The following is a 25,372-nucleotide window of genomic DNA, read 5'->3' as shown; positions in this document are numbered from 1 at the left end:
CAAGGAAGACATAAAAATTCAGGTTAAAAAGAAACCCAAGAAACAAGATCTTGAACCTGTTGAAAGAAGAAGCCGTTAATCAAAACCAACAGCAGCCAGTCCCGGAAAACTAATGAAATATGCTCTACTCATTGTCACCGTAGACAAAAAAAAGACTTAAGTGGACAAACAGAAATTATTATTTGCATTTGAATTCATTTTTTTTTTTTTTGAGACAGAGTCTCACTGTGCTGTCCAGGCTGGAGTGCAGTGGCGCGATCTTGGCTCACTGCAACCTCCGCCTCTTGGGTTCAAGGGATTCTCCTGCCTCAGCCTCCTAAGTAGCTGGGGTTATAGGCAGGCGCCATGACGCCTGGCTAATTTTTGTATTTTTAGTAGAGACAAGGTTTTACCATGTTGGCCAGCCTGGCCTTGAACTCCTGACCTCAGGTGATCCACCTGCCTTGGCCTCCCAAAGTGCTGGGATGATAGGTGTGAGCCACCTAGCCCAGCCTTGAATTCATTTTTGTTTTTCCAGAGCAGGAAAAACATTTTAATGCTATTTAGTCAAGCCCGCACAGATCTTTTCCTGAGAAGCAGCAAAAGCCTTGCCACATCTTTCATTCAGCTCTAAGAGAGTATATATCTACATATATATCTTTTGCTGTATATTTACTTTTGAAACGTTGTGTACAGTATCAACTCTCAAAGTTGTTTTTATTTTAAAGGTGGTATTAAAATGATACTTAATTTTTTCAGACCAACTTTAACAATTATTTTAGCTGCTGATTTTGTTTACCAAAATTTGTATAAGCTGTGTGGACTTGCTGTATGTTAATGCCTGCTGATGCCTTTTTTTTTTTTTTTTTTTGAGATGGAGTCTCTGTCACCCAGGCTGGAGTACAGTGGCGTGATCTCAACTCACTGCAACCTCCACCTCCCAGGTTCATGCGATTCTCCTGCCTCAGCCTCCTGAGTAGCTGGGACTATAGGCACATACCACCACGGCCAGCTAATTTTTGTATTTTTAGTAGAGATGGGGTTTGGCCATGTTGCCCAAGCTGGTCTCGAACTCCTGACCTCAAGTGATCCACCCACCTCAGCCTCCCAAAGTGCCGGAATTACAGGCGTGAGCCACCATGCCCAGCCACCATTATTGACATTGCTCTTGCCTTCTGGAGGTCACGCATGAGGATTTAGCTCCTTTATACTCCTTCCTTGTCTCTCCCTCTTCCTTCTAATATAATTAATATTGCTATTTCGAGTTTCTCTTTCATAATACTTCTTTGAATTTTAAATAATATGCTTATGATTTTTTGATATTGTTTCATCGAATTCAGATCATATCTCTTGCCACCCCAGTCACCGTGTAATAGTTACACTATTAGTGTCTCTACTTTTGCCTTCGTTTAATCTGAGCCCTGTTTACCTCCCAGCTTCTACCAGATACACTTTTATGTTTAGGGCATACTTTTAAGGTTAATAGTTTATCTGTAAGTTGAAAGACATATGGATGCTGTGTGAATATTGCACTGCAGAGGCAGATATATTCTGATTTTGTCTCCTTTTCAGTATTCCAATATCAGAACCCCCAGGCCACTCAAACAAGGATTTTCCTGGGTCAAGTTCAAAATAATTTTGTGGTTTTATTTATTTATTTATTTATTCATTTATTTATTTATTTATTTTTGAGACAGAGTCTCACTCAGTCACCCAGGCTGGAGGGCAATGGCGCAATCTCAGCTCACTGCAAACTTCGCCTCCTGGGTTCAGGCAATTCTCCTGCCTCACCCTACTGAGTAGCTGGGATTACGGGTGGATGCTACCACGCCCGGCTAATTTTTTGTGTTTTTAGTAGAAACAGCGTTTCACTGTGTTGGCCAGGCTGGTCTCTTACTCGTGACCTCAAGAGATCCACCTGCCTCAGCCTTCCAAAATGCTAGGATTACAGGTGTGAGCCACCACGCCCGGCTGAATTCTATGTTTTTAGTAAACAATCACTTGCTCAAAAGTATCCCATATTTAGTTTAGTTTACATTTGGCTTATCCTTTTCTTATACAGGGAACTCCCATCCAGCACAACAAAGTTTTCGACTGCCTCTTATTTTCTTTTTTGGGTAAAGAAACATAGCTTTTCCCCCTGTATTCTCAATATTTTTTATTTTTCAGCTCATTCTTGCCATGTCATGGAATTCTTAAATTCTTTCTCTTCTAATTTAGATCAGGTTCTTCATATTTAATTATGACTTCTGCTTGCATTTCTCAGCTCCCCCTTTCCCTTACAACACCTATCCCCCAACCCCCTGCCCTGTTATTAGGAACACAAAGATGAAAAGAAAGGTTCTATCCTGAACTGGCTTACGGTCCACTTTACAGAAAGAAACACATGGAAATAAGTTATTGGAGCTTTAGTGGTTGAAGTGGGCTCCACAGTCAAAGTGTCCAGGATTTCTCAACTATGCTGCAAGCTTAGGTAAATGCCTGGATTTCTCAAAGTTTATTTCTTCTTGGGTAAAATGAGGAATAAACAATATAGTATTTTCTGAGTGAGAGGAAAGTATGGATACGAACAAAGCATTTTGCACACTACGGGCATATAGTAAGTGTTCAATGCCCTTTGGCTGTCACCATGGGTCACAATCATGTTTAGGCTCCAGGTGGAGGTATTTATAGTACAAGGAGCAAAGGGGAAGGTTTTTAACTGGGTCTCCTTGATAACTCAGGAGATAACACCTGGGGCAAGACCTGAGCAATGAGTAGGAGTTTGCTGTGGGGAACAGCCATGAAAGAAATCTATAGGCCGGGTGTGGTGGCTCACATGCCTGTAATCCCAGCACTTTGGGAGGCTGAGGTGGGCAGATCACCTGAGGTCAGGAGTTCGAGACCAGCCTGACCAACATGGTGAAACCCCCGCCTCTACTAAAAATACAAAATTAGCCGGATGTCTTGGCACATGCCTGTAATCCCAGCTACTCAGGAGGCTGAGGCAGGAGAATCGCTTGAACCCAGGAGGCGGAGGTTGCAGTGAGCCAAGATCGCACCATTGCACTCCAGCCTGGGCAACAGAGTGAGACTCTGTCTCAAAAAAAAAAAAAAAGTCTGTATACTGGGCAGCACATAGAAAGGCACAGGGGTGCATGTAAGCACAGTTTCTGAGTATTTCCGGAGTATAAATTGGGAGAATGATGCATAGAAAGGAGACCAGGCATGTAAACAAAGACAACTTGGGGGTGCTTTTGAGTAATTTTGAGTAGTTAAGCCATAAACAGATTGGCATTTGTAAAATATCACTCTGGTGGCAGATTGGAGAATGGATTGAAGAAAACTAAAATTAGCATCTGGGTGATCAGAAGACTGTCTGAACTGAAACAGAGGCAGTGGGATTGGAAAGAGCCAGCTATAGGGAATCTTTAGGATTTAGAACCAACAGGACTTGCCATTTGATTGGATGTGAGGAAGTGGAGTAGATGATTTCTTTGAGTTTCTGGTTCACATTTCTGGGATACTCTACTAAAGAGTTAGAATACTAAAGAGGGAACAGGTTTCAGAGAGAATGATCATTCTCTTTTGACATCTAGAATTTGTGATTATTTGGGACTTTATGGAGGCTATACCTCAAGGGCAAGGGAACTGATATTGCTGGCATAGACCACAGGTTATATGGTAAAATCATGAGCAAATAAATCTCGTAAATTAAGAGAAAGTTGACCAATCAAAAGATTAAAGTTCTTAAGGACAGTGGAGAATAATTAGATGTAGTGAGGATATAGAGAGAATGAATTCATTGATGGTTGTGGCCGGATGGAAGGATATTGGTGTTTAAGACTTCAGAGGTGGAGGTGTTCTACTCATTCCAAAGACCAGTCCATGGTGGAGAGGTAGGCCCGTTGTGATTAGAATTGAGAAGCTCAGGGTGTTGGCTGGGACTTAATGTCCCGTAGAATGTAGAAGAGTCAACCTTGAGAAGCAGAGAGAGGACCATGTGGTGAAGTCCTTGACATGTGAAGGCTATACCAAGGAGGTTCATCAGGGTCTGTGATGAGGAGGGGTAGATGCTGATACCCCTGGGTGATATGGACTTTGGAAGTGGAGCAGGTTACACTCAGGATGGACGTGGAATACTCTCTAGATGATCATGGAGGGCTAGATTAGAAGGTCGCAGTATGAGGGAGGATTGGGAAAATCACCTTTCAGGTTCAGTCATCGTTTGGCTTGGATGATCACATTGGCCTTTTCATTACCTTCTTGGGTTTGCCTGATGCTGGTTTCCAGTCTAGACTCCTCAGTCTTGTCTAGTGGTTCTCAATCCAGGGTTATGTTGCCCTATAGAGGACATTTGACAATGTCCAAAGACATTTGGGGTTGTCACTGTGGGGAGAGGGGTGCAACTGGCTTCTAGTAGGTAGAGACTGGGGCACTGCCAAGCATTCTAAATGCACAGGACAACCCCCTCTTTCCCCCAACAAAGAATTACCCAGTGCAAAATGTCAGTAGTGCCAAGGTTGAGAAATCTAGTGATATATGTCTAATCGTGTTGTTTTATTTTATTTTTTGAGACAGCGTCTTGCTCTGTCACCCAGGCTGGTGTGCAGTTGGGTGATCACAGCTCACTGCCTGCCTTAACCTCCTGGGCTCAAACATTCCTCTCACTTCAGCCTCCCAAATAGCTGGGATTACAGGCACATGCCACCATGACCAGCTAATTAAAAAAATTTTTTTTTAATAGAGATGGGGTCTCCTTATGTGGCCAAGGCTGGTCTTGATCTCCTGGGCTCAAGTGAGCCTACTGCCTCGGCCTCCCAAAGTGATGGGATGACAGGCATGAAACACCACACCTGGCCATGTCAGAATAAACTCCAGCTTCTTTGGATCTCCATGGTCTTCCTTCTGCCTTTCAATACTTTCCCACTTCTACCTCTCCTGACCCACTTTCCTTTCCAAACTCTTTTGCCACGCTGAAGTGTTATTGATTTTCCTAATTGTCCATGTCTTCTCTCACTTCTGGGGCTCTGTGGGCACCTCTACTTCTGCTCACCACTATTATTTCCCAGTTAGCCTCCACTCTTTCTCATAGGATGCTATTCAGAGTTAGATGCCATTCCCTCCCAGACATCTTCTTTAGCCATCTCAGTCTGCATTTTCTCTCTCAAAGGATATATTACACATATTATAATTGGCTATTTACCCTGTAACACCTGAATGCAAATTAAATATTGTGTGAAGGTTCCTTGAACAATGTAATGCTGTGTCCTTGTGTTTACCTGACAGATCTTCCCAGAGTAGTTAGGAGTGGTCTCTAGTCCTAGACTGGATTCTAATCCCGTCTCCTCCACCTACTTAAGAGGTGAAAACATTTACTCCAGGTCACATTAAAATTTTTCATGTCTAATAATCTCTGGAGTTGTTTTGAAGATTAAATGAGATTAATTTTTAAGGCATTTAGCACAATGTCTAGCACATCATCAATGCTAGGTAATTATTAGTGATTGGTATTTAATATTATTGCCTTTCAAGTTCTTATTACAGAATCAGGCATAACTGTTTAATAAATATGCCTTGATTTTGTAAAGAAGAGAGCTGTAGGAAAGCCATGATGACTGCAGTGAGGAGGCACTGGAGAATCTATTCAGTGAATTGTCTTGAATGATCAATGGTTGCCTATATTTGATAATCTTGAAAACACTTGGGCTGGGTGCGGTGGCTCACACCTGTAATCCCAGCACTTTGGGATTGGGAAGCTGAGGCAGGAGGATCGCTTGAGCCCAGGAGTATGAGACCAGCCTGGGCCACATAGGGAGACTCTGTCTTTACAAAAAATTTAAAAAATTAGCCAGGTGTGGTGGTACACACCTGTAGTCCCAGCTATTGGAGAGGTGGGGGGGATCACTTGAGCCTGGGAGGTTGAGGCTGCAATGAGCTGCGATTGCACCACTGCACTTCAACCTGGACAATAGAGTGAGACTCTGTCCCACCAAAAAACAAACAACAACAACGACAACAACAAAATAATAATAAAGAGAGAGAGAGAAAAGAAAACACTTGGAGAGGGAGAAGATGGGAGAAGGGATGGGATCTGACTCTGTTCTGGAATTAATTTATTAGTCTGGGAGTTGACTATGTATTGGATCTCTTCTGGGCTTATTGCCATCCTCCTTTCTCAATCCATTTTACTTAATTTTACTGCTATAATTACCACATTCCTTCACCAACCCTCATGCCCCCACATCTTTCTGGATGGAGTGGAAGGGAAATGGAAAGAGTAGGGAAAGCTACAGGGAGGTAACTCCAAATTGTGAAGGGACATCTGTCATACCCACTTGGTGTCATGTTCATGACCATCCCGTAGTGACTCCATGCTTTCCCTGGGTCAGTCTGTGGAAGTATTACACTTCAATCTTGACATATGTTGTGCTTATTTAGCTCTCTGTGTGTATGTGTGCAAGTGTCTGGCATACCTGACAGATAACGTGGCATGGAAGAACGAAGCGTTTTGCTTTCCCTAGCACCTCACCAAAGAATAGGGACCTCCATTTCATCTAGAATTCCTAAGACAGGGAAGAACCAGAGAGGGCTGGAGATTGCTTTGCTACACAACATTGCTCTTCTCTTTCAAAGAGTTCATTTTATTTTCTTGATTGGATAGTTTCTTGTGGGGTAAAATTATTGATGGGAACAGTCAATAAATATAAATAGGAAGAAATCTGCTTACTGAGTTTTCTGTAAGGGATGTTTTCCAATCCAATATTACTTTTTACTTATGAAGTTGATTTATTTCATAAAGAATATAATAAGTGGGTATGTATCCAGAAGTTCCTACTTGATTTCTTTCTTTGAAGGCTGTGCACTTGTTATATGGTTTGAAAAAAATTGCCTTGTGTGGGTAACTTTTCTTTACCACGATATTGATTGTATAGTGGGTCAAATTATGCCCCCTATGTTTGTAGTCAGATAGGTCAGTGTGAAGTAGAAGTCTTTTAATATTTATTTTAAAAATTGTTAATTCTCTGGACTGTCATTTTAGAAAGGACTTTGTTATGTTTCTTTCTTTTTTTTTTTTGAGACAGAGTCTCACTCTAACCCAGTTGGAGTGCAGTGGCGTGATCTCGGCTCACTGCAGCCTCCGCCTCTTGGGTTCAAGCGATTCTCGTGCCTCAGCCTTCCGAGTAGCTGGGACTACAGGTGCCTGCCACCATGCACAGCTAATTTTTGTATTTTTAGTAGAGACGGGGTTTTACCATGTTGGCCAGCGGGCCTTGAACTCCTGACCTTAGGTGATCTGCCCACCCCGGCCTCCCGAAGTGCTGAGATTATAGCCGTGAGCCACCATGCCTGGTCATGTTCCTTTTTTTTTTTTTTAAATCAATTTATAGTAATTTGTCCCCAGTTACTACTCAGTGAATGTTTGTATGACTGGATCTTGTAGTAATCAGAATCCAAGTTTTTGTACCTGTGTGTTTAATCGTATGTATTTTTAAGCATAGTTGGAGATTATTATGTTTAAGCCTATTTTGAGATTATTTTATTTTTCTGATCCAATACGTGATTTAATAAATTTCTAATATGTGTTGCCATTTATGTATCTTATTTCGAGGGCAAAACGGGTGATGTTTTTTCCCCGTTATGCTCAATTCAAGCGCATTGTTACAAAAGTAATAATGATAGTTATTGTTACTCCCCCAATCATGAAGTTTTCTGAGCTCAGAGGAAATGCTACCAGTCAGTAGTTTAGTGGATTTTAGAATGCTTCCCAACAGTAAAGTTAATTGAAGCTTAGAAAAATAGATTTTTAAAAAACACACTCGTGGCAGTCACACTTTTAAAGACAATGACATACTTTCTTCATGATTGTTTTTTCCTCCTTTAAGAGGATTATGCTGTTTTAGATACCCATTTTGACTTTCACAACTGGTACTTTTTTTAAATCACCCATTTGGCAAACAGTGTTGGGTGACTCAGAATTCATTTTGAATTTGTATGATGGACTTTTATTAAAAGGAGTGACTCAGCTCAACTTTTCTGTCATGATTTTCTTTTCTTGTCTTTCTCCTGTAGATGCACTGAATATTAATTAGTTCTATTGATGTGACTTGTATTTCTTCTGACCTCCTTTTCCTTTTCTCAAGAGCCAGGAGGAGTATTAAATTGGGAATCTGTCCTGGTGCGGGGGCTCACACCTGTAATCCTGCACTTTGGGAGGCCAAGGTGGGCAGAGCATGAGGTCAGGAGTTTGAGACCAGCCTGACCAACATGGTGAAACCCTGTCTCTACTAAAAATACAAAAATTAGCTGGGCGTGGTGTGGGTGCCTCTAATCCCAGCTACTAGGGAGGCTGAGGCAGGAGAATCGCTTGAACCCAAGAGGCGGACATTGCAGTGAGCTGAGATCGCGCTACTGCACTCCAGCCTGGGCGACAGAGCGAAACTCCGTCTCAAAAAAAAAAAAAAAAAAAAAAAAAAATTGGGACTCTATGGCAAAGTGAAGGGACCCTGTACAGAGAAAACATGACTTAATTCAGGAGCTTAAAGGGTTTTTTTGTTTCTTGATTTTTGTTTTTTTTTTAGGTCCTCCCAATTTGTACTGGACTTTGGAAATCTGAAAGAAGATTTATCCTCCTGTTATTACCTTTATTGTCTAGATCAGGGGTTGGCAAGTTTTTCTGTAAGGGGCCAGATAGAAAATATTGTAGGCTTTAGTAAATATTTTACAGTGCCTGTCACAACTACTCAACTCCACTGTTGTGGTGTAAAAGCAGCCACGGACAATACGCCACTAATAAGCACGGCTGTGTTTCCTAATAAAACTTTGTATTACAAAACCGAGCACCTGGCCATATTTGGCTGGCAGGCTGTGGTTGGCTAGCCCCTGCTCTATACTCATGTAATATATAGATAGTGAATTTATTCTGTGAGCTTTTCTTTCTGTCTCTAACTGTGTGTGGTCACCAGCCAGTCACGCAATATTTATGCAATTTTTCTATGAAAAATATAGGGCCTTTTCTTGTTCTTGTGTAGCTTACTGTGGAAAGGGGCTACTGGGTGAACAGACACGGTGGTACAGTAGTTGATAAAGGGTGATAGAAGAGTTTTGAGGTTTTGAGTGGTCAAGGATGCCCGGAGCCTGGAGCCCAGTGTACAGGAGGAGACGCAGAAGAGGCGTCTTAACAAATGGTACTGCGGCCAGGGGCGGTAGTTCACACCTATAATCCCAACACTTTGGGAGGCCAAGGGGCGGATCACTTGAGGTCAGGAGTTTGAGACCAGCCTGGCCAACATGGTGAAACCTTGTCTCTACTAAAAATACAAAAATTAGCCGGGTGCAGTTGTGTGTGCTGAGGCAGGAGAATCCCTTGAATCCGGGAGGCAGAAGTTGCAGTGAGCTGAGATCGCACCACTGCACTCCAGCCTGGGCAATAGAGCAAGACTCCATCTCAAAAAAAAAAATAAATAAATAAATAAAAAGAAAAGAGAAATGCTGCCTGGGACCCAGAGGCATTTGTGAAGGCTTCTGGAAGAAACGTTTAAGAAGTGAACCCTATTCTCAGGAGCAGTAGGGAGCCGCTGGAGGGTGTTAGGTGGAGGAGTATGATGTGGTCAGTCGCATGTTTTAGAGAGAGCATTCTGGGTGTTAGAGGAGTATGGACTGAGGGGTGTGCTGTGTTTGTGGTTAGGATGCTGGAAGACAACACTGAGGACACCGTTGCAGCAATCCAGGAGAGACCAGTGCCCTCAACTATGAAGGAGTTAGGTAGTAGAAAATCCTTTTATTTTTAAAAAGTATTACATGTGGGCCGAGCACGGTGGCTCATGGCTGTAATCCCAGCACTTTGGGAGGCTGAGGCGGGCGGATCACTTAAGGTCAGGAGTTCAAGACCAGCCTGGCCAAACTGGTGAAACCTCATCTCTACTAAACAAAAAAATACAAAAATTAGTCAGGCATGGTGGTGCATGCCTGTAGTCCCAGCTACTTGGGAGGCTGAGGCAAGAGAATTGCTTGAACTGAGGAGCTGGCGGTTGCAGTGAGCCAAGATCATGTCACTGTACTCCAGCCTGGGCAACAGAGCGAGACTCTGTCTCAACAAACAAAAAAAAAATTGCATGTGGTCACACAATTTGTTTTCCCCCTTTTAAAAGACTTCCAAGTATCCAGGGAGTTGCGCTAGTACAAGAATTGGAGTTTTCCTTTAACAAATCATACATCTTAATTTTCTTCTCTTAATACCACAATAGTTAATTAATAAAATAATCTTATTTATATTTGGGAAAGAAATTTGGGATTAAATAAAAGGCAGATTCTAATTATACTTAGATTAATATTGTTACTCCTACTAATCTCAAACTCTAAGAGTCAGAATCCCCCAAAGGGCTTGTTAAAACACAGATTGCTAGCCCCACCCCTGAGTTTCTGATGCAGCTGGTCTGAGTTGGGATCAGAGCATTTGCATTTCTAACAACTTCCCAGGTGGTGCCAATGATGCAGGTCCGGGGACCACACTTTCAGAAGCGCTGCCTTAGAGGGTAGACATGAGAAGCCTTGGGGATTTGGTTGCTCACGTAAAGGTAAGGGAGCGGGCAGAGACAAGGAGGATGTCCAGGTTTCTGGTCTGGGCAGTAGGGTAGAGGGTGATGCAATTCACACTGTGTGTAAAATTCACAATGAGGAGCAGGTTGTGGGGATGATTGGTTCCATTAAAATCCTGCTGAATTTGAGGATACCTCTTTAAATATATACAAAAAGCCATTAGTTATTTGTATCTGAGGTCAGGAGAGACAGCCTAGGAGGAGAGAGATTGACGAATCTTCAGTGTGTAGATGATACTTGAAGCCGTTATGCTCTGGAAAGTGCCTGTAGAGTGGGAAGCAAGAAGAGACTGACGTATAGATACTTACCCAATTAGGGGAAAAAAGCTGCAAAGAGAATGATAAAGACAAAAAACCAAGATATTTTTTAAAAAGAAAGAAGGAGTGTTAAGTGATATTCAGTGTTGCCAAGATATCAAGATAAAGACTGAAAGCTACTGATAATACCCTAGTAGAGAGGAATTCGAGTGGAGCACTGAGAGCGCTGCCCAGATTTCAGCAGGCTGAGGTTTGGAGACGAGGGGTGTAGGGTGTGGTGGGAAGATGGGAGGTGAAGTCAGTCCACGTGTATGATTAGCTCTGTGCCAGCTCACTTGGGCTTTTTGCCCAGGTAGATGCGTTGGAAGGTTAGTGAGGGTGGGAATTGAAGATACCAGCCTAAAGGGGTAATTTAAAGAGTAGGCTACAAAGTCAGAAGACCAGAGGGGGTGAACGGTAGAAAGGAGGGGAGCCAAGATTCTCAAGGTCTGGAGGCTGAGGGGGTTCGGATAGGATGCCTGCAGGTATTGTTGGGTAGATAAATTGGTTTTAGTTGGTAAGCTGCTGGAGAGTGTGGCCTGGTGAGTGGTCTGCTGGCTAAGATTGCGTGAAGATGAGTGCTTGCATTGGCTTACTCTCACTTTCTTTCTTCCTCTGGATGTGAATGATTTGCTAATAATGGTTCCCATTCCAGTGTGTAACCAGTTTGCAGGTCATTGTCAGTTTTTTTGTATTGGTGCTTTTAAAAAAAAACAAACCGTTTTCGGTATTTAAAAACACATTAAGCTTTCTATGTACCAGGCTCTGTTTTAAGCACTGTGCAATTATTAACTGTTTTAATCTTAATTACTAGCCTGGTGAGATAGTCTTTATTTTCCTTTTGCAGAATACACTGAAGCACAAGAAAATTATGTTCATTTTCTCACTTGCTTTGAAGTTCCATTATCAGTACAAAACCTTCAACTGCATTTTTGCATTTCTGGCTATCTCTGACCCTAACTTGCCACAACACAGATCCATGCAGTTTAGAACACAAAGCTGTTTCCTCCTTTGGGTATATAGTCTGTAAAATGACCGCTGGGGCCTGCTGTTTTCCTGAGAGTGACTTCTCTTTCTGTGCTTTGTAATTTTATTTCATGATATTTACAGGATTTTATACGTAGAACAGCTGATGTCCAGGTTAAATGCTGTGGGGTGTGGGTGGGAAGTCTCTTCCATTTAGCAGAAGTTTTCAAGGTATTTCCTGATTTGCCTATCAAACGTAGCCTATCCCAGGATATGGGAAGAATTTTCCTCTTTTAATTATTTCAAGCCATGTGTCTGTACAGTGTACATACTTGACTAATTTGCTGTTTTATGAGGGAATAATAAAAACATCAAAACTGAAGAAGACCTTAGCAAGTATTTAATATAGCCCAGTTCTCTTAAATTGGCAAGTGAGGACATTTGAGCTCAAAAGGTGAAGTGACTTTTCTGTCCAAAATAGCTTTGACAGAGCCAGAATCTTAGTCTCCTGCTGTTCAGGGCAGTTTGCTTTTTCCCCATGCTGCACTGACTTCTATTAGAAAAGGAAAATTTCTTTCATTTAAAACAGAGTCTAACTTTCCTCATACTATTAGTAGTTAATGGCCCTGTGCATTTGTTAAATGTAGTTGGGTAACAAGTATTTCCTTAACAAACTAATTACCTGACTTCTGGGTCAGGTGAATGTGTTATGAAGAATCCTGGACATTTTTAGAGATCTTTGAAAAAGATGTCAGGGATACTTTTAAGAAAATACTAGGGATTCAAAGATGGAAGACAGCCTAAGACAAGAGTGAAGCTTAGCATGAGTAATCTGCATGAAAAATAACAGGCAACAGTTTATTTATTTATTTATTTATTTATTTATTTATTTATTTTTGAGATGGAGTCTTGCTCTGTCATCCAGGCCGGAGTGCAATGGCACGATATCGGCTCGCTGCAAACTCCTCCCCCTGCAAACTCTGTCCCCAGGGTTCTGGCGATTCTCCTCCCTCAGCCTCCCGAGTGGCTGGGATTACAGGTGCCCGCCACCACACACAGCTACTTTTTTTGTATTTTTATTAAAGACGGGGTTTCACCATGTTGGCCAGGATGGTCTTGAACTCCTGACCTCAGGTAATCTGCCCACCTTGACCTCCCGAAGTGCTGGGATTACAGGCGTGAGCCACCATGCCCAGCCATGTACTTTAAATACGATGGTGAAATGAGAACTTTGAAAACAAGAATTTTAAGTGTCTCCTATGTTTGCGTTTTGTGCAGTGAAATGAAGGGGACAGGATAGTTGCTGAGACTGGATTTCACTATCTACTCTTAGGACAGGAGAGAATGTGTCTATGTGGCACGTTGGACAGGGCTCACATGGTGCTTCTGAGGGAAGTCCTCAGAAGTTGGGTGGTTGAGTTGGGACATTCGGCCTGGGGGAACCAGATGCTCAAAGCCAAATCTGAATTGGAGCCACAATTTCTAAGGTAATTTAGACTTAGCTCCCATGATGCTATGTGTGAAAAACTTGGCAACACTGATTCATTCTGAAGTAGCTACATGAGAGGAGGACAGTTTTGATCACAGACTGATGGGATGCGCTTTGGATGCAGATCAGAAATATATCAGTCTCCCTGTGGCTTTGAAGTTACAAGGGGGCTGCATTTAAGCCTGTAGGTAGGAGTATGGTGGCTTCATTGTCATCACTGTTTTCTGATATTGAGCTTCTCATGGTCCCAGTTAGGCTCCCATGTCAGCAGGGGTTTCCTTTTTGTCCTTGTCCTTCTTTTCCTTCTTGTCTTTGTCTTCCTCCTTCTCTTTGGAGTCAAAGTGTTCACTACAAATGTGGAGCAGCTGCTGCACCTTCAGCACATTCCCAGAGCCTGCATATGCACACACATCTACCAGTGTGTTGGCAAAACTGAGGAATGGCTGTGACGCAACCTCCTGTGCAGCCAGGATTGCCTCGATGGCCTCACCCTTCCCCAGGTGATTGAGACCCAGTCCAAGAGGAAGCCAACGAGCATAAGAGTCCTTGAGCTCAGTACTTCTCCCTGATGGTCTGAAGGATAGTGGAAGTTACACCTCCATTGCAGGACCCCACTGCTATCATTCCACGGGCTAGAGCTGTCGCACCTGCCACCTCCATGCTGGACTCTGAATCTCCCATCACAGGCAGCAGCAGTGTTACGACATCTTCATGATTTGAGCCAGCATAGGCCAAGCCTAGCCCAAAGGTGGAACCAAGTCTCACGGTGTTGCTGTTGTGGAGAACATAGTCGGAAGGCAGTCCCAGAGCAGGAACACACTCATTCCGGACTCCAGAGTTCACTATGCCACAGGCAAGAAGAACTCCTGACTTAATGTAGTCCTCAGAGGAGTGCAGGTTACTTGTCAATCTGAATGAGGCCACCATCCACATCCCACAGCAGCAGCATCCCAATAGATGTAGCCGCACTCAACATTCCGTGGTCCTTGTTCTTGTAAAGCCATTTGTTGCCATCATCTGTTAGCAGCTTGTCTTAAACAAAAGCTGCATTCACAAAGCCATTCACAAAAGAGGAGGCCAGGTTCATATGGGCAGAGTCCACCTGAGAGCCACTGCCCCCAAACCTGTTGTTCTCTAGGTGGATTTTGTAGATGTCATCAGGCACCTTGGGCTCCATGACGTCCAGCTCCCGAGCTAAGGCCAAGAAGTTGCTGTTGAGCTGTACATTGGACATGATCTCTGTCAGGTGCTCATACTCCTCGACATCTTCACTCAGCTCCAGGAACACCCCATGCCAGCCTAGCATGAATGCCATCTGTTTCCGTACTACCATATCCTTGCAGGATGTGAAGATGTCTTCTACCAGCTCCATGTCATTGAGCATCAATGCCAATCTCAGAGCTTCAGGGAAGCGGCTAAACTTTCAGAACACACCCAGGGCACAACGTAGTAGGACTGCGTTCTCAGGCTCAGACACGTAATTCACACAACTGGTGAGATAAAAGCAGACCTTTGTGTATGCATTCTCATCAATGTCCTTCTCCAGCATGTCCACCTCCTCAATTTCCATAAGCAGGTCGCGGGCCTCATGCTCTGTGTCGTGGGCCATGTTGTACGGGACGATTTCCTTCACCAGAGTGAGCAGTGGCTCCTGCTGGACCTTCTCTGCGTCATCCAGCTCCTGCTGCTCCTTAGCCACTTCTCCTGCCAGATGCCTGACATACTCATGACCCCATGATGCCAATTCCTTCTGGGAGCCTACTAGCCGATACTTGAGGCACTCGCACTCCCCACTCATGGTCATGGCCAAAACAGAGATGATGTCAGCAGCAAAACGCTTATTCTCCCCAGGGGCCATGTTCTCATAGATTTCCTTCAGTTTGCCATAGCGTGGATGCAGAAATTTGAGAGGCTTGGGCACTGAAGTCATGGAAGTTGTAGAAGAACAAATCTGCCTTCGCAATTCCTCCAGCGCTGGTCGATACAGGGATATGTCGTTCTCCCCGAGTCATTCCACGAGCATCTCCAGTTCATCTTGAAGCTGTTTATCTTCCTTGGACAGCTCCTGTTCTTTGTCCTTGTCCCCGGCATCCCGCCGCTCCTTGCCGCTCGGCTTCTCGTCCGTGCCGCTGGGGGCCGCCGCTGGGGGCTGCTGGGACTGTACCAGCGTCTTGTCCCATCCTCCCTCCTCCATCTCCGCTGCCACTGCCCTTTATTTTTTAATTTTCATGGGTACATAGTAATATATATAAATATATATGTATAGGGGAAAAACTTTTTCTTTAGTATTGTATTTGAAATGCACCTAATGTTTTTACTACAATGAGGCAATTTTTCTTTTCCTTTTTTTTTGTTTTTTTGAGACAGGGTCTTGCTCTGTGACCCGGGCTGGAGTACAGTGGTGCAATTATGTGACACTGCAGCTTCAGACTGTCGAGTAGCGAGGACCACAGGCACGTACCACCACACTCTGCTAATTTTTATATTTTTTGTAGAGACAGGTTCTGGCTATGTTGCACAGGCTGGTCTTGAACTCTTGGCCTCAAGTGATCCTCCTGCCTCAGCCTCCCAAAGTGCTGGAATCACAGGTGTGAGTGAGGGCACTGGGATAATGAGGCAATTTTCATATTCAAAATAGATGGCAGCCAAAGCCAGGCCAAGGATCGAGGCAAAAATCTTGCGTTATGAGCCTTAGAATGCTACAACATTTGACACAATACCCTGCAGACAGGGGTGCTCAGGAGACAGGTTTTGAGCTTCATGCATCAATTAGCTGATTTTTGAGGGTGACATCTGTTGGTACATATAATCACTCTTCTTCCCACATGTAAATTGTGTAACTGAAGGATAGGGTCTACATATGCCATGTTGAAAATGATTTAAAAAAAATAGTATGGCCGGGCACAGTGGATCACATCTGTAATCACAGCACTTTGGGAGGCCACGGTGGGCAGATCACAAGGTCAGGAGATCGAGACCATCCTGACTAACATGGTGAAACCCCGTCTCTACTAAAAAAAAAAAAAAAAAAAAAAAAAATTAGCCAGGCTTGGTGGTACGTGCCTGTAATCCCAGTTACTCAGGAGGCTGAGGCAGGAGAATTGCTTGAACCCAGGAGGTGGAGGTTGCAGTGAGCTGAGATCGTGCCACTGCACTCCAGCCTGGGCGACAGAGCAAGACTGTCTCAAAAAAAAAAAAAAATAGTATGGCCAGGCACAGTGGCTCACACTTGTAATCCCAGCACTTTGGGAGGCCAAGGCGGGCAGATCACTTGAGGTCAGGAGTTCAAGACCAGGCTGGCCAACATGGTGAAACCCCGTCTCTACTAAAAATACAGAAAATTAGCTGGGCTTGGTGGTGTGCAACTCTAGTCCCAGCTACTCGAGAGGCTGAGATGGGAGAATTGCTTGAACCCAGGAGGTGGATGTTGCAGTGAGCTGAGACTTTGTCTCAAAAAATAAATAAATAAATAAAAATTTAAAAAATAGTATATAGTGAAGAGTATAGTGCCTGATTTACTATTTAGTAATAAAACATTCACTTTCCTTATAGGCTGTTTTGAATTTATTTAGGAACTTGCCCCTAAATAAGTGAACTCCAATCTAGTATCATTATTGTACCATTTCACTGGACAGTTATAGAGTCTGTTCTTTAAAGTGGAATCTTGATAGAATGGGAATTTCAGACTCATTTTGGAGATAAGCTGTAAAGAACTAATGGTGGATGATGTTCTCCTTAGGGTAAGATGGAAGACGGGGCAATTAGACCCCATGGTGAATGCAGATTAATGAATCCAAGTGAGTCTATGGTTTTTTCAGTTTAGTTGGCCGGAGTGGAGGAGCGAGTCATAGAAAATTGGGGTTTTTTTTTCTTGTTTCTTCATGACATGACATTCAGTACTGACTGAGGGTCAAGCACTGTGCTAAGTACTTAACATGATCACTTCAATTAATTGGTCTTAACTTAAATAACTCAGTTAATCTGACTTCCATTTTCTGATGTGAAAACTGAGACTTAGGGTAACTTGCCCAGAGTCAATTGTTTTGTAAGCGGCAGAAGATGGAATTCCAACCCACGAAGGCTGACTCCACATCTTGTGCCCTTTCTCCACCCTCCATAGCCAATCTGTTGGCCTTTTTTCTCTCTCTGTTGCCATCACTCTGGTCTAAGCTACCTTACTGTTGAGGCTGGTCTCAAGTGTTAGTCCCCTAATTAGTCTCCATGGGTCTACTCTGCTCCCTTTAGTTCCTTCTCCACAAAAGAGTGATTTTTTTTTTTTCTTTTTAAAAGATAGGATTTCTCTCTGTCACCCAGGCTGGAGTGCAATGGAACAATCATAGCTCACTGCAGCCTTGAACTCCTGCACTCAAGTAATCCTCCCACCTGGGCCCCCCAAAGTGCTAGGAATACAGGTGTGAGCCATTGCACCTGGCCCTGATTTTTAAAAACCAAGTCCAATCTTGTTACACTCGGAGATGCTTTACCCCAGGGTGATTACTGTAGCTCTTATTTATGACCTACAGGGACCTCCCTTAGCTACCTCCTGGCTAGGTCGGCAGCTTCATCTTATGCTATTCCGTGTTACTGTGCTGCCTGGGAATATTTATAAAATGCAAATTCTTGGGCTCTGCTTCTGGAAAGTCTGATTGACCAGATCTGAGACTGGGCTCTGGGAATATGAATTTTTGATAAGCCCGATTCAGGAAAGTCTTGCTCTAGAAAGTGTGTTCTGTGAATATTAGTTGCTACTTTGCCATGGAAGCTGCTCTTGTCTTTTGTTATTTCACTCACCTTTGAATTCTCAAGAGTTACAGCTCTGCTCATGAGAGATGCTGTGCCAGAGCTAAGCCTTATTAACGAAACGTTTTCCCTGGATTGATCATTATGGCTTTGGTTAACTTCTTGTGTGTAATTGAGAAACTGCTCAGCCAAGAGAGACGGAGAGACACACGGAGAGAGACAGAGAGAGAGACAGAGACTGAGAGAGACAAACAGAGATAGACAAAGAGACAGAGAGAGAGAGACAGAGAAAGACAGAGACAGAAACAGAGAGACAGAAAGACAGAGAAAGATAAAGACAGAGAGAGAGACAGAGGGAAAGAGAGAGAGCGAGACGGAGAGACAGAGAGAAAGAGAAAGAGAGGAGAGAGAGAGAGAGACTGAGACTGAGTTTGTCTCCAATTCGGGTTAACAGAATTTTTGGTGGAATTAACACAACTTTTTATTTCTTACAAGAACTTTCTCTATTTAACTTTTTCTCTATTTGAAAAAACTTGAGATGTAAAATGCAGATGTTCATACCCAGGTATGTTGCTGAATAAAAACTCTGTATATTGGCCGGGCGCAGTGGCTCGCGCCTGTAATCCCAGCACTTTGGGAGGCCGAGGTGGGCGGATCACAAGGTCAGGAGATCGAGACCATCCTGGCTAACATGGTGAAACCCCTAAAAATACAAAAAATTAGCCGGGCATGGTGACAAGCGCCTGTAGTCCCAGCTACTCGAGAGGCTGAGGCAGGAGAATGGCGTGAACCTGGGAGGCGGAGCTTGCAGTGAGTCTAGATCGCGCCACTGCACTCCAGCCTGGGCGACAGAGCCAGACTCCGTATCAAAAAAAAAACAAAAAAATAAAACTCTGTATATTGCATGTAATCTTATTCAATATATACCGTACCCATAAGCCTAAACCCCAGGGTTTTTCTTCCTTTTGCTTTTTCCTTTATGTATTAACAAATGTTTTGAAATGTCCTTTTGAAATACAAGGGGTTGTAAAACATTGAACTTACAGAATGTGGACAATAAAGTAACCATTTTTGTACTTATCAAAGTTTCAAACAACCCTAGAAAAATTTGGAAAACTTTTGCAAGAATCTTGTCTGTAAGGTTTATATTCTATATTAAGAAGTTATTATGTAATGCATATACAGATACAGATAAAATTACTTTTCACAGATTAATTTTTACAGATATTTTTGTCTACCTTTATCACCAGGTATTTGATTTGTAAGTTATTTAGTTGCACGTCATATGTGTGCATAAAATGAACAAGGTACTATTTATGTCACATCATTTCAGTTCTTTGTTTTTGGTTAATTCTAGCATTTGTACTGCATTGAATTATTTTATTGCAGTGTTGATTTTTATTTTCCCCATTTGCACTGAAGAGAATATAAGGTTGACATTTCTTCTTGGCATGTTTCTAAGCTCAGCAAATATAGCAACCGAGGTGCTAAATTTCAGTCAAAAATAGAACTCCTCAGCCTCATTTTGGAAATTTCTTCTCATTCATGCACAGGGATTCTAGTGTCAAATTTTTAGCTCTGCCCTCTGCTGGTCATTTCAAATTATGCAGAAGAATTCTCAGAATAGTATTCATTTCCAAATATAAGGAGTTACAGGAAGGCGTCTTAAAATTTCACCACTGCAAAATATATTCACAGGAAGATTAATTGTAATAGCTTTAAATTTTAAAATAAAAAAATTCTTTGAGGTAAATTTTTGAAATTAGAGAGGAGTGAAAGCTTTATAGATTTTTCAAGAAAATAGCATTTGTGTTTTTTTTTCCCCTGAGTACAGGTGAAAACAAATATGGTTATAGTTAAGGTATCAATAACATTAGAGAAAATAATCTGATATGTATAAATGCTAATGTTGATTAAGTATTTTTTGTCCTGTTTTGATACAGCACTTACTCCACTAAAGTCTCTTGATAGGTTAAAATAACACAACTTCCTTTTCAGATAAAACGGATTTTTAATTAAGTTGTATTTGCTAAAGGTTATATGCTCCTTTAGCTAAATGATTAACCCTTATTGAAGTATGTTTTCACTTTTAAGGATTTGAACAAAAATTTTGTACAGAAGATTATATCAAGATACAAAGATCATGGATGCTTATAGATATGATGAACTACAAATGAAAATTTGAGGTCAGCCAGCCATCAGACATAGTCAACAGATCACGCGGGTGGAAACTGGGTAGTCTTCTGTGTACAGAAGGAAAATGATTATTGATGAAACAAGACATCAGTCCATCCCATGTGCTCATTAATTATGAACAAGAAACAATGTCTGTAAACACGAAGAAAGTTTTTACAACGCGAGACCAAGAAAAACCGGGAAGGCATATCTTGCTCACAACCTTGTTAGATCAAGGCTTTAATTAAGGTCAAACCGATATTTAATAATAATTTGAGACTAAAATCCAGCTAAAGAGTACTGAGCTAGGTGATGAAAATTGGTTTTGTTTCTCAACTCTTACCAACGGTGTGGCCTCACCAGTAAAAGTCAAACTAAATCCCTCTTAATGACTCGTTTAATGCTAATAGTCACCATTTTTTGAGCTCTTACTTTGCTGAGGGTTTTACACATGTCATTTGATCTTTAACACCCCTTGGAGGTTTTGTTAGGTGTGTTTTTTATAAAGAGACTGGTCATAATAATTAGCAGAGAAGCTATTCAGATCTAGGTATGTTAAACTCTGAAATGCCTGCTCTTAACTTCTGTGCCTATTATGCAGAAGTCCCTAAATCTATTTTGGAATAATCATTACAGGCTATGCATCCACATGTGTTAGCATTTCACAAGTATGTTCAAAGGCAAAGAGATGATAGGTTTTCACAGGAACCTTCCCTATATCCATAGCTTCAGAAAATAAGAAATATGTGGTAGAAATTAACCATCCTTCTATGGGACTATACATGGATATTATGGATAAATATCCTGGTTTCTAAGTCCCAATTGTTATGTTGATTTAAGGGCATAGTCTTTAGAAATGACTTGTTCAAATTCTCTATTCTATTGAATTATATTTGGGCTCAGTAGATCAAAGCACTGCACATAAAGGCCAACCTTGTTTTTAAATGATGATAATAATAACTGTAGCCATAATGGCTATAGAGTCTACTAACGGGTGAGTCAGTGCCCATTCTAAGCACCAACAAGGCACCCTAGTCTATAAGTAGCAGAGCATGTCACAGATCTTAGTCTCAGTTCCAGCCTGCTTCCTGTGCTATATGTGGTTGGTGACAGATCTTAAGGCTGAGCCCTTATTTTAGCTTTTCCTTCTGTGAAAAGAGACCCAATAGGCAGCTTTCATATATGTGCTACTTCTGCTTGGTATGTGTTTTCCTAGAGCAAATTGTTCAAACCTCACCTTCAGCTAACACCTTTGAGAAAATGTAAGCTCCGGTGTGGGCAAAGTCTGGATTCTGAGAGATAGGAGTCTTAGAAAATTGTGAATGCAGTTTCATACAGTATTTCTTTTTGCTTAAGAAAATCTTTATGATAGGCATTTAGATGTTGCCCCACTCAGCTTGAGACTTGCTATCTAATTTTAAGACTGAATCACTGAAAAGTGTAAGTCTACCTCTGAAGGAGCAGAACTTTCTGTGTGGCAAAGCAGAGGGACCAATGAACTTTTTCTTTATTTTATTTTTTTGAGATAGGGTCTTGCTCTGTTGTCTAGACTGGAGTGCAGTGCTACGATCATAGCTCACTGCAGGCACAAACTCCTAGGTTCAAGCGATCCTCCTACCTTAACCTCCCTAGTAGCTGTGACTACAGATGTGCACTACCTAGCCAATCTAATTTTTTTTTTTTTTTAATAGAGATGGGATTTTGCCATGTTGCCCAGGCTGGTCTCGAACTCCTGGGCTCAAGCAATCCTCCTGCTTCGGCTGGCCTCCTAAAGTGCTAGGATTACAGGCGTGAACCACCATGCCTGGCCTCCAGTGGACTTTTTAATGCGTGTCACTGTTCTAAATTAAACCCTGCTATCAGCACTTTTCATATTCCCTTTTCTTATTCCTTCTTGAGGGTAGGTACCACCATGGGCTCTGGCATTTACAGAATACACATAATTCTCGCCTCTGTCTAATCCAGTCCTGATCCTCTGTCTTCTCTAGGCCCATTCTGAATCTGTGTGCTCTTCACTGGACCCTTTTGATACTCCCAGCTCATTTAAAAAAAAAAAGGCCTTATATTCCTTTTATTCCTTCCCTTAACTCAAAATTGGTTTCCTTTTATAAGGCTATAGTTTTTGAAATTCACCCCACTCTAATTCCTTTCTTTGGATCTTCTACTCTCATAGAGCAGAGGAGGATGTGTGTGTATGTGGGGGTGGGTTCCATATGCTTAACCTTTTGTTTCCGTTTCCAAACTTGTCCTAGCAATAGCATCATGCGGTAGACTCATACATACCATGCTCTGTTCTTCTTACGCTTGTTCCCATAATTGCTGGAGAACCTCAGCACGGTGGCCCTGTTGCCTGTTCCTACTTCTGGGATGAGCTAGGACTAAGCAGAGACAACATCCCGAGAAACTAATGTCATGCTAGAATACCAATCTAGGAAATTCTATTTCTGGAACCCTTGCTGCTCTACTAAGCAGATCCATGCAGAGAGAAGCCACTGTCTTGGCATTTCTCAGCCTTTCAACCCTGCGGAGTGTCTACTTTGCAACTCACCACCTCCTTCTCCCTTACTCGGAGCCATCAGTGATTATTGGAGACAACCACAAAACAGCGGCAATAAAATCCACTAAACTTTCCAGAGGCCCAGTCTGAGTTGTTCACCCTGTAGCTCTGTGATTTTGGGCGAGTTACTTATTTGGGACTTAGTATTTTCATCTATAAGATGAGGAAAATAGAAGAGTTTTGGTGAGGATCAGATAAAATATCAGGCACTTATGTAAGAGAACATTATAGAGTAAGTGTGGTGGAATCCCCAGGCGGGTTTGAGTCTTGGCTTTGCTAGGTGATTGTTATGTGGCACTGGCTGTCTCACTTGTCCTCTGTGGGCTTGGTTCCTAGTTGTTAAGATGGAGGGTTAGTGATATTTACAACATGGGCTGTAAAGGGGCTAGGGTAATGCCCAGCGTAGAACAGGGGCTGAGTAGATGCTAGAGCCATTTCATCATCATTTTTGTTGTTATATTCATGGCAGGACTTTTTCAGGCAAAATTCATATATCTCATTTAATCTCAGTTCTCAGAAAGTACCCCTTAAGCTGGTTGTATTTACTGTTTTTCTGTTTTGTTTTTTTTTTTTTTTTTGAGACTGGCGTGCAGTTGTATGATCATAGCTCACTGCAGCCTTAACCTCCTGGGCGGAAGTGATCTCCCACCTAAACCTCTCTAGTAGCTGGTACCACAGGTGCATGCCACCAGGCTTGGCAAATTTATTTATTTTTTTGTAGAGATGAGGTCTCACTATGTTGTCCAGGCTGGCCTTGAACTCCAGGGCTCAAGTGATCCTCTCACCTCGACTTCCCAAAGTGTTGGGATTACAAGCGTGAGCCACTGCTCCCAGCCTGTATGATACTATTTTATAGGCCAGGGACCAAAGGTTCTCACAGGTAAATTTCTAGAAAAAGATGGAGTTATGATTTAAGCCCAGAAGTTGCCTCATTTAAATTTCATGAACTTTTTGTTGGATTATGATAAAGCTAACATGCAGTAAGGGATTCAAGAAGTGTGGATACCAGCCGGGCACAGTGGCTCACACCTGTAATCCCAGCATTTGGGAGGCCAAGGAGGGCAGATCACCTGAGTTCAGGGGTTCGAGACCAGTCTGGCCAACATGGCAAAACCCTGCCTCTACTGAAAATAGAAAAATCAGCCAGGTGTTGGTGGTGCATGCCTGTAATTACAGCTACTTGGGAGGCAGGAGAATCTCTTGAACCCAGGAGGTGGAGGTTGCAGTGAGCCAGGATCAGGCCACCGCACTCCAGCCTGGGCAACAGAGTGAGATTCCATCAAAAAAAAAAAAAAAAAGAAGTGTTAATACCTACAAGGCCTACCCAGTTAAGAATAATTCATGTCCGTGTCTTAGGAGAACTTACATTCTCATTGGAGATAGGGAGCAGACAGACAGTGCATCAAAGAGAATTCTCAGTTCAAACACAGTAAATGCTGACACAGATAGTACAGAGTGCTCTGGGAACACAGATGAAGCAATAAACACCTGTGTAAGTGGAGGAAGGCCCCATTCTAGAAAGGTGGCATTTGAAGCGGCACATGAAGGTTAAGTAGGAGTTTTCAAGGTGGAAAAGGCAGGTTGTTCTTGGCGGAAAACCTGGTTTCTGCCTCAGAGGTATGGTTGGCTATGAAAGATCCTGACACATTCAAGAAATGGTGAACAATTCCAGTTGGCAGAAACCAAGGTGGGCTGTGAAGGATGGGCGGAGACAGGGATGGGTGATACCTGTTGCTAAGGGCATCTTCACAGGCACATCCGCAATCCCAATTCCATCTCAGAATCATTAGAGGTCTCAAATATTTGTATTTGCTCACTTTTAAAGGCTAGTCAAGTATAGTAGTGAGAAGAAAGAAAGAGTAAAACAAGGAATTTGATCTGTAACTGATTCTGAACAATCAATTGAAATCAATTGAAATAACTCACTACCCTTGGACCAACCAGAGATCTCAGATTTGTAGTAGCAAGAAAGGAATATGCTAATTTTTTCCTTCCTTCCCTCCTTCCTTCATTCTTTCTTCTTCCCCTCCCCTCCCCTCCCTTCCCCTCTCCTCCTTTTCTTTTCAACAGGGCCTTGTGCTGTCTTCCAGGCTGGAGTGCAGTGTTGTAATCATGGCTCACTGCAGCCTCAACCTTTCAGACTTAAGCAATCCCCCGACCTTGACCTCCTGAGTAGCTAGGACTAGAGTTGCACACCATCACACCCTGCTAATTTTTGTATTTTTTGTAAAGACAGGGTTTCATCATGTTGCCCAGGCTAGTCTAAAACTCCTGAGCTCAAGCAATCCACCCACCTCGGCTGCCCAAAATGGTGGGATTACAGGTGTGAGCAACCACACCTGGCCACTAATCTTTGCTTTTGATGAAGATGATTTTCTGCATAGTGGAGAGCTAGCTACAAGGATGTGGTAATCATGTAAGAGACTATAAATCTTGTTTTAATTTTTATTTTTTTAACCAATCTCATTCTGTTGCCCAGGCTGGAGTACAGTGGTGCAATCATGGCTTACTGTAGCTTCTAACTCCTAGCCTGGAGTGATTCTTCCACCTCCACCTCCATCTCTGGAATAGCTGGGATTAGACGTGCACTGC

General features: G+C 42.5%; 1 protein-coding gene and 1 pseudogene across 1 annotated transcript in view; one reads left to right on the top strand and one right to left on the bottom strand.

Moving 5' to 3' along the window:
• The window catches only part of FMN2 (formin 2), a 388,079-nt gene that overhangs the window by 38,936 nt on the left and 323,771 nt on the right, over positions 1-25,372 (top strand). The window lies entirely within an intron of this gene.
• LOC129013846 (26S proteasome non-ATPase regulatory subunit 2-like) lies at positions 13,560-15,511 on the bottom strand (annotated as a pseudogene).

Source organism: Pongo pygmaeus, chromosome 1 (assembly GCF_028885625.2).
Source record: "Pongo pygmaeus isolate AG05252 chromosome 1, NHGRI_mPonPyg2-v2.0_pri, whole genome shotgun sequence".
Lineage (NCBI taxonomy): Eukaryota > Metazoa > Chordata > Mammalia > Primates > Hominidae > Pongo > Pongo pygmaeus.
Note: the sequence above shows the minus strand (reverse complement) of the source record. Positions and strands in the feature narration are given on the sequence as shown.